Source organism: Triturus cristatus, chromosome 3_1, assembly GCF_964204655.1.
Source record: "Triturus cristatus chromosome 3_1, aTriCri1.1, whole genome shotgun sequence".
In the NCBI taxonomy this organism is placed as follows: Eukaryota; Metazoa; Chordata; class Amphibia; order Caudata; family Salamandridae; genus Triturus; species Triturus cristatus.
In genome coordinates this window covers 168,678,453-168,694,677 of record NC_140583.1, presented here as the reverse complement: position 1 = coordinate 168,694,677, position 16,225 = coordinate 168,678,453, and positions in this window count along the sequence as shown.

The following is a 16,225-nucleotide window of genomic DNA, read 5'->3' as shown; positions in this document are numbered from 1 at the left end:
GCAGCTTCTGCCTAGTCACGCAGCATCAGCTTCCTTGGACTAAAGCTTACGTGTCCTTAACAAGGTGATTCAGCCAGGGTCATTGCTTGTCCATTGACTATGTGAGGGCAAGAAACAAAATGGATGCCGTATCTAAAATGGATGCCATGAATTTACAACAGAATGCCCTATTTCTCAGTGAATCCATGCTCGTAGCACAGCGAAAACACTGTCACATACTAAATGGATCATTTACGGTTCACTGGTACCAAAATCGTGTCAGTACTACGATACCGAACACACGGGTTCGGATCGCTACAGAACCTCAATAGCAGTGAGAAAGTGTGCAGAGACACTAAACCAGCAAAAACAGGGTCAAAACCAGGAGGTCATAAAGCAAAAAGACAGGGGAAACACACCAAAAGAAGCCTAATCTAACACATGTCCCCTCCAGCTGAAAGTAGGGCGAACTACTCAACCTCCTGGGAGTTCTCTTCACTAAGACGGACGAACCTGGAAAAATCATCTGCGATGGCATGTTCTGTGCCAGGGCGGTGTTCCACCATAAAGTCCATTCCTTGTAGTGAGATGGACCACCTCAACAGTTTTGGATTCTCGCCTCTCATTTGCGTCAATCATCTGAGGGGCCTGTGGTCTGTTTGAACTCGGAAGTGAGTCCCAAACAGGTATGGTCTCTCCTGCTAAGGAAGACTACAGGCTGGTCTAGGACCTCTACGTTCAGTTGTGAGAGCACCGCCCCCACACCATGCTCTGAAGCGTGAGTCTTCAGACAAATCCCTTGGAGAAGTCGGGTGCCTTGAGCATGGGCGCTGTGCACATGGCTGTCTTCAGGGCATCATAAGCTTTCTGGCCGGACTCAATCCAGATCACCTTTTTGGGCTGCTTCTTGAAAGTCAGCTCTGTTAAGGGGGCAACAACGATGCCATAGCCCTTAACAAACCTCCTGTAGTAACCAGTGAGACCTATAAAGGCTCTCGCCTCTGTCTGGGTCTTTGGGGGCTCCCAAGCCAGAATGGTGTCAATCTTGGGTTATAGGGGCCCCACCTGGCCCCTTCCCTACCTGGTGTCCCAATTCCACCACAAAGCCCTGCCCGATCTGGCACTTACTGGCATTGACCGTGAGGCCTGCTCGTTGCAGAGCCTTCAACACTTCCCAGAGTTGCTGCAAGTGTTGATCCCAGCTGGAACTGAACACTGCAATGTCATCTTGGTAGGCGGCACTGAAATCCTCCAGTCCGTCCAAAACCTTGTTGACCAACCTCTGAAAGGTGGCAGGTGCATTCTTCAACCCAAAGGGCATCACCCAGAACTGGTAATGACCTTCTGGGGTCGAGAATGCTGACCTCCCCTTGGCCCCATTGGTTAAGGCAATCTGCCAGTACCCAGAAATTAAATCAAACGTGCTGAGGAACCGGGCAGCTCCCAACCGATCAATGAGCTCATCAGCTCTGGGTATGGGATGCGCGTCAGTCCTGGTGATGGCATGGAGCCCACGGTAGTCCACACAAAACCGCAGTTCTGGAGTGGCACCAGGTGCAGCAGCCTTTAGGACCAAGACCACTGGGCTGGACCAAGGACTTCTGGAGGGCTCTATCACTCCTAATGCCAACATCTTAGAGACTTCCTCCTTGATGCTGATCCTGACCCGGTCAGTCAACCTGTAAATCTTGTACTTTACAGGTGGGCTGTCACCAAAGTCCACGTCATGGGTACACTAGTGAGTAACACCGGGGGTCAGAGAGAACAGTGGGGAGAACTTTCCCAACAACTGGCGAAAGTCCCCCTGCTGCTCTGGGGTCAGTATAGGGGAGAGGATCACACCTTCCACTGACCAATCGTGCTCCTTGGTAGACAGGAGGTCAGGGAGAGGCTCACTCTCATCTTCCACCCCATCATCTGTTGCCAAGAGCATGCTCACTTTCGACCTATCGAAGTGGGGCTTGAGGCAGGTCAAGTGGAGAACCCTCAAAGGGTTCCTGGGAGTCTGCAAATTCACTAGGTAGATGACATCACTTTTGCACTCCACCACCTCAAAAGGCCCAGTTCACTTGTCCTGCAAGGCACAAGGTTCCACTGGGGCCATGACCCACACTTTTTGGCCAGGATGAAATTCGACCAGAGTGGCATTCTGGTCATACCACTTTTTAATTTCTTCCTGGCTTGCTTTCAGGTTTGCCTGAATGAGTTTTTCGAAGAGGGCAGTTTGGTTCCGGAAGGCCAGCATGTAACTAAACACATCCTAGGGAGTTTTCCTGGGAGCTGCCTCCCAGCCTTCTTTCACCAAACTCAGAGGTCCTCTCACAGGGTGGCCATACAGAAGCTCAAAGGGACTGAACCCAAGAGACTTCCCAGTTATGCCTCATGGGTTCTGTTAGACCCTTAATCATGCCCTTAAAGGTTTGGTTGAATCTCTCCTCCAGACCGTTACCTTGTGGGGGTAAGGAGTGGTGGACTTGTAGGTTAAACCACCCTCCTTCCACAGGGATGTCATATACTTTGATATGAAATTGGTCTCACGGTCAGAAACCACCTCTCTGGGGAAACTCATGTGGGAAAAAATCCCCATTAATGCCCAGCACACCACTGGCACCGTTGTTGTCCTGAGAGGGATTGCCTACGGGTACCGGGTGGCATGGTCCACGAAGACCAGTATGTACTTGTTGCCCATGGCTGTCTTGGGATCCAGGGGCCACACAATGTCCATCCCTACCCTTTCAAAAGGCGTTCCAACAACTGGAAAAGGTTGGAGAGGAGCTTTGACCTTCGTTCCACTCTTACCACCTGCCTGGCAAGTTTGGCAAGACCTGCAATGTCCATCTGACTGCCTTCGCATTTAGGGCCAGAATTAGTGTATGACAAGCCTGTCAAAGGTCTTGTTCCTCACCAAATGTCCTGCCAAAGGCAAGTCATGAGCCAGATCCATTAGGAAGGTCCTGGAGCATTGGGGTACCACCGGCACACAGGCTGACCCAGGCTCAGCGACCTTCGGCTCGCTATACAGGAGAGCATTCTCCCAGTAGATCCAATGTGATCAAGACTGATCATTAGCTGCCTGGTCTGCAGCCTGCCGCCGCAGACCCTCCAGAGAAGGGCACACTTTTTGCTCCCTGCAGAAGTCTTCCCTGGTATGACCATCTTCTTGCTGCCAAAGGGTCAGCTTGGAGATGTCCCCCAGTTCAGCTACCTGCTCCCCTGTAGGTACTGGGGCGTCGCCCTCCAGGTCAGCTTCCTCCCAGTCCGGGGGAACTTCGGAGGCCGGTTTCCCATGCCCCCTGCTCTTTCTCTAGGCAGGGACCTGGGCCACTGTTTCATGCTCCTGGTCCTTCTTATCACCCTATCTGGCTGCCATTGAACGAGTGGACAGGCATGCCCACTCTGGCAACCCAAGCATCTCCAAGTGACACCTGAGCTCAACATCCTCCCACAAGGACTGCTCCAGGTTGTTACCTAGCAGACAATCTACAGGCATGGTAGGGCTCACAACCACCTTCAAGAGACCTGAGACCCGCCCATTCAAAGGGAACCTGCGCCTCCATACACTGGCGATCTGAGTTGTCTATAGCAACTACTTGGTGGAATGCCCCGGGGACTACCTGCTCCTCAGAGACCAGATGACACCAGACTGAGGTAACACTAGCTCCAGTATCTTTGAGAGCCTCTACCCTTTTCCCATTGATGGTCACCCAGGTGCTGTATTTCTTTGTGTTAGAGGGCACCTGGTTTCCTGGGACCATCTCACTGCCCCCTAGTGAGACGAGGGTCATTTCTGCGGGATCCCCGCCCCCCTGTGGGAGCCCCTCCTCCCCAAGTGCTACACTCGCCAACACCTTGGCCTGCCCTCCAATGGATGGCTGTGCCCTCTTGGGGCACTTGGGGTTCCCCTTCAAGTGACCCACTTGGTCACATGCAAAACACTTGCAGATTGGTCTCAGCAAGCTTTCCTGAAGAGACCCCTTGTTTCTTATCTCTAGGGGGAAGTGAACCTTTACCCTGGGTGTTAGTTTGGTGCCCTTTGAGAACTCCTGTGCTTTACTCTTGTCTCCCCACTCTTCTGCTGGAGACCCTGCCTACCTTTGACTGAGTCTCCCCCAAATGATTTCTTGTGGACCCTGGTACTCACCCAGCGGTTCACCTCCATAGCAAACTTCCTGGAGTCAGTCAGCTTACTATCAACGAGGTGCTGGTGCAGATCTGCACAACATAGACTAGAAAAGTGCTCCCATGCAATCAAATTGTAGAGCCGCTGATAATCAGTCACATTACTGCCCTTCAGCCAGCCATCCAGTGACCTGCAAAACGAATCTACACATTCCAACCAAATGTTGGCATCAGTCTTCTTACTGGACCTAAACTGATCCCTACACTTTTCAGGAGTGAGACCATACCTAGTGAGGAAGGCGTCCTTCATGTCACCGTAGGTGAGGTTCTGACCCTTACCCAAAGCTATCAGAGTATCCCTTGCTTCTTCTGGAAAGAAAGGCCACAGCCCCACCCCCCACCCCCCAATTCCTTTCATGTGAATAGATGACTTGTACCCTTGGAACCACCTTTGTTTGTCATCTCCCTTCTTGAATACCTTGCCTACATTCTTGGGGATGTGCAAAATTCTGTCTGCCTGCACTGATGAACTGCTGGCACCATCTGAGCTGGGCCTACTCCTTATTTCCAGCTCCTCAAGACTTCTCTCATGATCTAAGATCACCTTCCTTTCTTCCATGGCTATTCTTTTCTCTTCCCTCTCATTCTCCATCCTGAGTTTCTCCAATTCGAACTTCCTTGCTTCCCGCCTGTCCTCCAGCTCTTCTGGGGACAGGCCACTGCTGCCTGGTCTGGAGGGTTCCCCTCTCCCAAAAGCACATCCACCCTAGGAGTAGACTCCTCCGCCTCTCCACTGAGATCTCCAGATTGCCCACTGGCATGTCTGGCTTCTACCCAGGCGCTCAGCACCTTTTGTAGCTCCTCCTTCCTTGTGAGGCCTCTGACTTGGACTTTTAGGTTTTTGCTAATCACATTCATTTCTTTCACATTGTAGGATTCCAACCTATCCTCCTTAAAGGCAATTCCCATGAATGCAACAGATAATGCTCTTGATTCAGGCATGATGAAGTAGCAAGTTCAAACTGGCAAGATCAAAAGTAGGCCAAAAAGAATCAGAACCAGGATGTGGCATGTAATGCTCTGCGATTTGGTAGTAGTGCCCACCAATCACTGTTAGTAAGTGCAAACACAAGTCCTATCATCACCGCTGGCAACCAATGTTAGAAATGGGGGTCTCTAGTTGGCAAGGGCTTGCACCTTTGTCCAAGTAGAGATCCTTTACCCTAGTCAGGATAAGGGAGTTACACTCCTAAGATAACCCCTGCTCACCCCCATGGTAGCTTGGCACGAGCAGTCAGGCTTATCTTAGAGGCAGTAATACAGTGTAAGCACTACAAAAGGTTTTGCCACACCAGTTTCAAGAAATATCCAACATTTTTATATACTTAAGACAAGACCAAAAACGATTTTAAAAAGTCCACAATACAGTACTTAGAAATATTCAGTTATCAAAATAACCTTGAAAAACAGTTCCTTGAAGTCGATAGCTCCCTCTGGGCCTATCATGGCATCGTGAACAACCAAATTCAAACAGTTCTGGTGGACCGAGGCATTGCAGGCCAACTACAGTGTCAGGATCAGTACCTTTAGAAATGCAGGGCATCTGTAACCTCTTGTCGAGCTTCTGAAAGCACAGCGTCTGCAGGCGTCAGTTCCGGAGGTCAGTGCAGGAGTCGTCGGGCCCTTGAAGTCACACGTGTTGCAGTTCAAACTCCTTGCGGTGGAAGTCAGGAGTGCTGGCTTCGGCAGGTGTCTGGTTTTGCGGTGCGAAGTGCAGCTGTACAGCGTGCGATGCTCACAGGTTGCGGTGCGAGCAGCGGCTCGGTGGTGGCGTCAGATGGCAACGTCAGGGAGACCAGTGTCGCAGTGCGAAGTGATGCATGGTCGTCGCGGTGCTGGCAGGTCACGTTGCAAGCAGCGACATTGTCGGCATGTTCAACAGGTAGCATTAGTAGTCGGTATAAAGTAATTCCTTTAATGTTGTGTGCACCTAATTCAGTGGGTGCTGTTACTACACATGATTAATTTGATTCTGCAGTCCTCTGTAGATAAGTGTTGAGTACTTCAATTAAAAATGTTTTCCCAGTGCCAGCTTGACCACTGATGTATGGTAGGATTGGCTTAAATGAAGAGCATGCTCATACATTCTTCTCATGCATAAATCAATGCTCTATTTTATCTTTTAATTGTATATAAATTTCTGTTTGTCAGTTGTGATACTAAGGGTTCGGAATCAACAGTTTTGTCTCTTTCTTTTTGCATTGCAGTCTCCACCTCACACTGGCTATAGCTGCTTCATTTTGAATAACACGTTATCCAGGTGGATCTTTACTCAGTGGTCCAGAACTTTGTCTGCTTTGTGAACTCTCTTTATGTACATATCAGCAGCAATGGTTTATTCCTGTTCAAGCTCATCTTTCAACATTTGCAAGTAGATTGAAATGACTGGACACCGAATGCTGTCTTTTACAGCATTGAAAGAGTCTTCATAGCAGTTGTAGATGCCAAGTAGTTCTGATTCCGCTTGCCAAGGCTTGAAAAGTTACAAAAGAGCCAATTAGAAAAATTCTCTACTTTCTGCAGTTTGGCAACTCAGTTTTCTGTGGTTAATTAGATTTCCTTTGCTATATCTAATTAAACAGCCATGACATCCAATTACCACATGTTTCTCTTATATATTTTCAGTTACAATGCATTTATATCTGTATTCATATAGGCACATGTTGTCTAAGTGTCAACTCCTTCTGGGATAGTGAGAGACAGAATTCCTTTTACCGGAATTACTAACGCTATATTTGTTAGCATGATGTAGCTGCACATATATGTATTCACAGCTTCGCGTCATTTTATGTTAGTGATCAAGGATAGTTTACGTTCCTTGTAAATAGGTCACATTGCACCATAGCTAGAGAAGCCGCAGAGACTCCATTTTGAAAATCTGTCGATTCGGGCCTGGGTATCGATCACGTGTGGTTCTCCCTATACACCGGTCAGGCCCCAATTAGTTGAGTTACAGGACAGCTGAATACATGACTGTTTTCCTTCGCTCCAAGGCCCAAGGTCGCATCTGGCTTTAGAGACGATAAGCACATTTCCTGCCGGTGCCGGGCTGTTACTCCCCTGTACCAAGACGAAAGGGAGTTACCCTTTCTGACCTTTTGTATAATAGTAGAAACAGACTTCTGAGCCGGCTTTGTGAGTCATTTTAAAAATGAATGATTGCCTTTTCTTCACTGCCAACTGACTGGTTATTTGATAATATATATTGGCTATTGGTAAGTGTGGCCTGATTCGATAATTTTCTAGTACTTCAGTTGGCGACTCCGCCGGGACTCCGCGTTTGGGGTCGTCGTCCCGTAACACGGGGTAAAATAAGGACATTAGGAGGAGCGCTCTGGTCGGGTGGGGCGGATGACTAAGATTTCTTGGCTGAACTCCACTCTTGCGAACAGAGAGCTCCCAGCTGCTAGTGACCCCTCACCGGAGTCCTACGGGTGTAACCCAGGAACTGATCCGAGTTGATCGTCAGGAGTGGGCAGTGGAGAACTCGCAATCCTACTTGAGTGCACCAGGTGAGTGTATTGGTCTGTTGTTTATGGATTATGCTCTTGAGCAAATGTTTTGGAAATAATAATTGATTTTGGTAGTTTTGGTGGTCAGTGTACCATGAGGAGTTTTGGAGATCTGACGGGGCAGCAGTGAGGCTGCACGGGCAGATTCTCCGTGGACTTGTTCTGTGAATAATAGAGGTTTTTCATTCAGACGCCTTGGTTTGGCATTTTTTCTAGTGCTAACCTGGCCGGACTGCCCTCGGGAAAGCCCGCGGTCGTACCTGGGTGACTTCTGGACACATCTGAAGCGGCGCTAAGGCAGCGGGCTCAGTCAGAATGGTCCTGAAGGTGAACTAGGAAGATTGTGGGATGGTCTGTAGGCCGGTCTGTGGTTAATTCCTGTCTGATGACCTCTTGGTAGTCTTTGGACTGCCTGGCTTCTTTGTCTCTGTTTGGTCCGGCGGCTGGAGGGTCGCAACTTCTCTATGAACGGGAATCAACAGGCTCCGTTCTTTGGCAGTTCAATATTGACTCAGAATTTTTTTAAAAAAGGGGAAAGCATAACTAATACCGTCCTTTTCTTTTGTGACAGATTGTGTGTTTAAATTTGTGTGTATGGTTGGTGCGAAGAGGATGGAGATTGAAAAGTGAATGAAACATGACCATGTTCTGATTGTTGGTGACGGAGCGCAAGGAGTGATCATTTCAAAATGTCGTGTTTTAGTAAAATATGTTTTGGATGTTGTTGTCAAAAAAATACACGATTAGACGAAAGTCAACCTGCCCCGTCGGAAGGCAGACCAAATTTTGATATGTATGTAAAACACGGCCTTACGCCCATTTTATTTAGTAATTCATGGCACAAATATACTAAGGATAACGAAGAGTTACAGTGGCCCATAACAGGTTCTTTCGATGAAAAGAAGATACAGTATTTACAGGATCGGTTGTTAACTAAGAGAAGTAGACAGGGAATGTTTGATTCTCTGCGACTATGGCAGAAAGAGGCGAAACGCCGCCGGATTAGAGAGGAAAAATTGTTTAAAATACAGAATGGACAGACTATAACTCAGAAAGCTATAGCGTACGATAAAGAACAAACCGAGAAAAGGATTGAATGTTTAGATAGACAGTTCCGCTTACAGGCAGAAAAAGTTATACAGCCCGACCTGAGGCAGAAGATGAAATAGAGGATTTCAACACGTGCCCTCCACTCCCCTATGCTCCCCAGCGAGTGTACCCTGCAATACCCTTGGCCAGTGCCCCCGGCGCACCTGTCACGGTAGCCACGACCCCTGAGTCTCCTGCTTCTAGTGTAGCAGCTGGAACTATTTTTACTCCCTCCTCTACGGCATCCGTTACAGCAACATTATTGACAGACGATCCATTGACCTCTGTCGCGTCCCCAATGACATTGATTTCCCCTTCGTCTTCGGTAGCCTGGTCTTCTCAGTCGGCCACTTCAACCCCTGCCCGAATAGATTTGACCCCTTCCCATGCTCCTGGTTTTGGGGGTGTTCGACGATTATATACACGAGCTGTTGTGGGATGTCAGGAGAAGCAAATGGTAATAGACCAGGCATCATAATGGGTGCGGAATACTATCTATACTACTGAGGATATTTGGGGAAATATGAAGGATTACGAACCAGTTATGCAATATGCATTAGAAACTATGGCTAATCGGTTGATTTCACTATGGGAACAATGTTTTGAGGATGGGAGAGCCCTGCAGGTTTTATATGATATAGTGGATCGGGCCCATAAGTTTGAACTAGGACAGGAGTATGTATATGGGAGCCTGGTTACCATTATGCGATATCGCCAAAGATTAATTACAAAATGTCCTACATGGGATTCTCAGCATCCTATGCAGGAAGTTCATCCCATTTACCATCCTGAAATTCCTGAACTCAAAGACAATGCTAATCGGGTCATTCAAGCCTGTGTTGAAGCCCGTTTTCAAGAACAGTGGGTATATACCCCCTGGAAGAGAAGTGAAGTTCTCTCCCTAAAGTCTCATCTGCCTGATCCGCGTAAAAATCCCACTGCCTATTATAAAGAACTTACTGAGGCAGCTTCCTCAGCTGTGATGACTCTAGCTGACATAGAACTATTCTTTGGACTATTGGTTCCAGTTGATGTATGGCGCCAGGTACATGATCAGCCCCATGCTAATGAATTAGGGGGAACGTGGGAGCAATTCAGGATTTGGGATGGGGAACGGAAACCTGGAGATAAACCTAGAGCTGAGATTTTGGCTTTGCCAGGTCGAATAATTACATATATGCACACACTAATTTCACCCCGAAAAGTGGATTGGGATAAATTGACTGCTTGTAAACAGAAAAAGGATGAAAGTGTATCAGATTTCTTTACTCGATTTGAGGGTGTGTTCATTGATTTCAGTGGACAAGATTTATCGGTAGAAGGGGGAATAAGATTGTTTATTAATCGTTTTGTGACTAATTTATTGCCCGAAATATCAGCACGGCTTCAGACTGCAGAAAGTACTTGGACCACCTCTACTCCGTCAGTTATATTAAGTATGGCTCAATATTACAAGCACCGGGAGAACGAAAGTAAAGACAAATCTGATAAGGTTAAGGATCTTAAAACTCGAGTAATATTACAACAGGTGGCCAGGGGACGGGGCCGGACTGGAGGAGCAAGGGGTTTTGGTCAAAGAGGGGCAGGAACAGGAAGCAGAGAAGAAGGGCCGGCTGTTGCTTTGGGTCGGAATCAGTGTGCTTATTGTAAACAGGAAGGGCACTGGCGAGCTCAGTGTCCTTTCCTTCTGGCACAGAACGGAGCTATAAGAGGCAGAGGTAGAGGAAGATGAAGGGGTGGTATTGATCGTGGAGATATGAGAACAGAAGAAGTAGTACGAGGTGAGTCTAAAGGAAATTGTTTTGATAAAAACAATGGGAGACAGTATTACAATGAAGATTATGGAACGGACGAACAAGATAGATACTTTCATTTACGATAGGTCCAGTTACAGTGGATTCTCCATTTTTGTTAACATCGCAATGTGGGGAAAACCTACTGGGGTTGTATCTGTTAAAAAAGATGCATGCTAAAATGTATTGTTCTCCGGATGGAGTATATTTAACGGTTCAGTCACCAGAACAATGTGCTAAGCAGAATGTCTTGAGAAATAACCAGCTCCCTCCGGAGCTGGCGGCCATTCCCTCTACGCTGTGGGCAACTGGGGATACTGATGTAGGTTTATTGAATATTCCGCCAGTCTCCATTACGTTAAAATCAAATGCTCGATTGCCTTGTATTCCGCAGTATAAAATATCCCCAGCAGGTGAAAAGGCATTAATGTCGATAATTCAGGATTTGATTGACAAAGGCGTGGTGGAAGAGACAGCCTCTAATACATGTAATAGCCCTATATTACCGATTTTGAAGAAAGTTCCTATAGGGAGCAGTCCTGATTCTGCTGATACGTACCGGTTTGTAATTGACCTCCAAGAGGTTAATAAAGTGGTAATACCACAATATCCGGTGGTCTCAGATATTACAACGATACTTACTATGATTCCCCCTACGGCTAAATATTTTTCAGTTATTGATTTAAAGAATGCTTTTTTAGGCATTCCCACACATCCTGAGAGCAGACATATTTTCGGCTTTTCGTTATCAGGCCGCAGCTTTAGATTTTGCCGTGCTCCTCAAGGCTATACAGAGAGCCCTAGTATTTATAGTCAGGCTTTGAAAGTGATTTTGGATGAATTAACTTTACCTCCAGGAAATGTTCTCCTCCAGTATGTCGATGATTTGCTGGTGGCGTCCGATACGGGGAAAGACTGCAAAGAAGCTACTGTTAAACTGTTGTCCCATCTAGCTGCCCATGGAAATAAAGTATCTCTTTCTAAATTTCAATATTGTCGACAGGAGGTGACCTACCTCGGTCATCTACTGTCGAAAGAGGGGAGGAAGCTGACTCCCGAACGTGTGTCTACTATTTTTAACATGCCTGTTCCTCGTACTCAACGAGATGTTCGTGCATTTCTTGCCATAACCTCTTACTGTTGCCAGTGGATTCCTAATTTTTCTCTTCTTACTAAACCATTGTTATATCTGATTACGAAAGAAGTGCATGAACCCTTACCCTGGACGGACGAATGTCAGAAAGCTTTTGATTCTTTGAAAGCTGCTCTTTGTTCTGCACCTGTTTTAGGAACTCCTTACTACCGGAAACCTTTTGTACTTTACGTGCACGAGGTAGGCGGTTGTTCGCTTTCAGTGTTAACGCAAGGATTTGCTGGTAAGCAAAGACCTTGCGCTTATTTTTCGGCAGTATTGGATCATGTCGCTAGAGCACTTCCTAGCTGTCTGAGAGCTACTGCCGCAGTGGCGGTGGCCATTAGACAGTCGGAAAGACTCGTCCTAAATTCTGATCTTACAGTGATGGTACTACATGCTGTGGATCCGCTTTTGAATAAAACAAAGACACAGCACCTTACTAGTGCGCGTCTTACTGGATATGAATTGACTCTGTTTGCTCCCCATATCACCATTAAAAGATGTGCCAGTCTGAACCCAGCCACATTACTACCCTTCCCATCGGATGAATCAGATAAGGACATACATGATTGTATATTTCGGACAGAAGAGGAAACGAAGGGAACGGGTAAACCTCACAGACACGCCCCTATCTGAACCCCAAGGGGAGTTGTATGTGGATGGCTCTTGTTTTAATTTACCAGATGGCATGACGACAGCTGCATACGCGATTACTACTCTGCGTACTGTAGTTGAAACGTCTCGAGTTCCCTATCAGTCTGCACAGGCAGCTGAACTAATAGCCCTGTTACGAGCATGTGAGCTAAGCGAGGGACTGGTGGTAAATATTTTTACTGATAGCCAGTATGCCTTCGGCGTGGCTCATAGTTTTGGGAAGCTTTGGGCGGAAAGGGGATTCTTCACTTCCCATGGCCAACGAATACAGCATGGTCCTCTAATATTAAGGTTGTTAACTGCATTGACCTTGCCTCTGAAGACAGCAATTGTTAAATGTAGTGCCCATAAGGCCATAGTGGACACTATGGGAGAAGGAAATGCTTTCGCTGACCAGACTGCAAAGGATACAGCTGGATCTAAAAGGTCCCCTATGTATGTAAATTCAGCCAGATGGGTGGAGGAGTCGGATATGTTCGATAACACCATGGAGAGTGTCCGAGGGATGCAGAAGTAAGCCACTCCTGATGAACTGGCCCGATGGGAAAATAAAGTAGGGAGGTTGGATGATAATGGTTGCTGGGTTGATTTAAGTGAAAAGCAGCGATGGATGCTTCCTAATGCATTTGTTAATGCTGTAGTGAAAAGTGGCACATGGTACTGCTCACATAGGAGCGAAGGGAATTTGTAGTCTATTAGACCCAGTTTGGAATAATCCCAATATCTCAAAAATTGCCACTCATCTGGTTCAACATTGTATGGTTTGTTTATGACATAATCCTGGAGGGAGGGAACATGTTCTTAGTGGGAATTTTGCACCACCCTCTTTACCTTTCGAGGTGCTTCAAATGGATTATATGCAACTGGAGAGAGTGAATAACTTAAAGTATGTTCTGGTAGTGGTTTGTGCATTCAGTAAATGGACAGAAGCTTACCCTACCAAGGAAAATACTGCATTGGCAACTGCAAAGGCCCTAATCAAGGAATATTTTCCGAGATATGGGGTCCCTCGTGTAATTTGGACAGACAACGGGACCCACTTCAATGCTGATCTTATCAGGCATATTTGTAATGGATTGCATATAAATCAGAAGTTTCATCCTGCTCGACACCCTCAGTCAGCTGGATTGGTTGAAAAATATAACGGGATTTTGAAGTTAAAAATGGCTAAAATTCAGGAAAGCACTGGGCTGCAGTGGCCAGATACATTGCCTTTGGCCCTAATGTCTATACATATGACCTCCCATTCTCGTTCAGGCCTGTCCCCATATGAGGTCATTCTTGGACGACCAGCTAACGTCTGGGGTGTTCCTCGTCCGAGAAGTTTTAGAGAAATAGACTACCCAATGATGGCCGATTATTGGTACTCATTGACTAAAGATCTTTGTTCTATCCACCAACAGGTATCTGATACATTGCAGCCCCTGCCGGAGGGTCCAGGACATCGTTTGGAGCCCGGCCAGTGGGTGATGGTGAATAATTACCAACGGAAATCGAGTCTTGAGCCTAGGTGGACGGTACCAGTGCAGGTTTTACTGGCCACTCGAACAGCAGTGAAGGTGACCGGACGGAAGCACTGGATCCATGTGGCCCACGTCAAGTGGGTGCCTCTCCCTCTTCCATTTGAGCGCCTGAATTCAGAAGGAATATTAACCCAGGAAAGTGAAAGAGTTCCTTGTGTGGTTCCTTTTTCCGACGCCCAGGAAATTGAAGGGCAAGAAAGGGGAGCCGGGAGCACGAGAGAGGCCGTATCACCAAGGACGGAATTGGCCTCTGAAGCTGTTGCTCCTGTTGTTGAACGAAAGGTGCATGGACAATTTGGCACCTTGGAGGTTTCCACACCTGTCTTGTTTAATGATCAAGGATTACCAGGTCAAGCTCAATACAGCCTGCAGCCCAGAAACCAACACAGGACCCCTAATAATCGTAGGAGATAGAGAAAGACTTTGGTAGCAGGGACTTGTTAGAGGTATTGGGGGTACTGAGTGAGACACTGGACTGAACCCGTTGAGAGCTGGAACTTTGTGTTGCTCTGTTCAGAAAGAAAGACTGAAAAGAAAAGAAAAGGGGCCAGGTTGTAATTGGAGAAAAAGCAGATGAGAGGATCTGTTATTTTGATGAACGATAGGAGCCTGCCTGTGAGGCTCTAGACAGACACAGGAAAGAAGCACCCTCTGGCAGGACGGACTGCGGGGTTGGACTTTTAGTTAGGATGTATTCTGTTGGCCGATTTATTCCTGAGGAGGAGCATCTTCTTGCTCCTCGATATATGCCAATCTATGTACCCATATTTTCATCATGGACAACCAGAGTGAAGGTTGCTTTCGTGATTATCATTGCAATGTTGTTTGTTGTGATAATGAGTGTGTTTTTATATCTAGAATTGTAACACCCCGTGCATACTATGATAGGGACTCCTACTCCGCCACTAGAGCACCATTTCTTTACATTAGCCCCTCACAAAGAAAGACATTGTCAGACCTATGTCAAGAATGTATTTGTGGATATGTTGCATCAGACTCACAGTGCTACTAATACTACCAACTGTTGGGTTTGTGGTTTATTAACTACTGTAATGCATCAACACGACCTCTTCAACTCATTGCCTTTATCCTATCTAGGAAGTTGTGAGGCCTGGTTTAAATTGTTAAGTATGATGTACTTACACTATACGGTAGATGCTTCTCGCTATACCGGAAGGAGTATGAGATGATTCTGACTTATATAGAAGTACACCAAGGTTTCGCTCATCATAGCGGCTACCTGCTCCAGTGGGAACGAGTTGGGAAAAACAGCAAGCCTCTAAGGTTTTTTCCACACACTACGGAGCTCCTTTTGCTTCTTTCATTTGAAAGAGATCAACAGCATCACCAAAACTTTATTTAGAATGTAGAGGATGTATGCTAAAGTGTTCATACATTTCTGCTGATCTAAATTAATCTACCTTTTCATTCTGACCAGCTGATGGTGATTTAATTCCTGCATATGTTTTATATAGTGAACATCAGCATTTGTATGACGAATATTATTTTCTAACATTTTTTTTTTAACTTTCCTAACATCCAGTAACTTTTGCCATAATATTTTTCTCATAATATGGACACCATTTACTAGAATAATAAGTGATTCATCAAAATATCTCTCTATGCATTTAGTCTCAATATTCTTTTTGGAATCTAATAGCAGTTACACAGCTCTACCTTTAAAATCGTTTGGAAGCTCTGTTGGAGGTAATCTCCCAGTTTTGGGCTCCATACACACAATAGCTTTGAGTGTGTTGACATCAACTAGAAACACTGTATGGCTTTTCGGAATAAACTGTGTTAAACTTTGCAATCTCCTTTTAATTAAACAAACATGGCAGTTGCTCAATTTTCGAATGTTTCTCCCATATTTGTAAAACTAAGGACAGAAAACAGAATTGTCTCAATCGGTAATTAATACCCACAGAGAGACAAACGTAAAGCCGCACTCAAGCAGGGGAACTTACATTTTAGAGCGACTGCCACGTTTGTTTTCTTGAATTACATCGAAGTAAGTGTAGTAAACATTAGATCGTCTTGCTTAATATATCACTTCGGTAATCTATTAGTTCATTCCTAATTCTTACTTGGTTCTTACTTTTTCACTTTTTCTGCTTTCACTAGTTCCATATTGATTGTGAAACTACTCACTTTTTGTACAAACCGGTGTGGTATTGTTGTCTTTTTCTTCAAGCACCACCATTGGATGCTTCTTTGATGTAATTCTTCCCCTTTCGCCCTTCTTGGAATCTGGAATTCTAAATAAATGTATATATTCATACATATATGTTATTTTTGCACTTTATAGATTAATTTGTTCGATGCTCAGTCAAAATTAATGTCCTGATGATGACCTGGAAT